Raw genomic sequence first — 226 nt, 5'->3', positions numbered from 1 at the left:
TGGGCGTAATAAACCCAGTAAATCTAGTTATCCATCTTACTCATTTTTGGGCATGGTAACACCTGTAAACTTAGTTTTCCAAACCTGTTGCAACACACCAAGATTTAAACATTCAAAAGCATTCTACTACCAAGTTTTAAACATCCAAAATACTTAACATTCTACTACCAAGTTTTAAACATAGATTCCTAATAAATACATAAGCATAAGGCTTTGTTTTACGTTT

This window comes from Brassica oleracea, chromosome C9, assembly GCF_000695525.1.
Source record: "Brassica oleracea var. oleracea cultivar TO1000 chromosome C9, BOL, whole genome shotgun sequence".
Taxonomy (NCBI): domain Eukaryota; kingdom Viridiplantae; phylum Streptophyta; class Magnoliopsida; order Brassicales; family Brassicaceae; genus Brassica; species Brassica oleracea.
Note: the sequence above shows the minus strand (reverse complement) of the source record.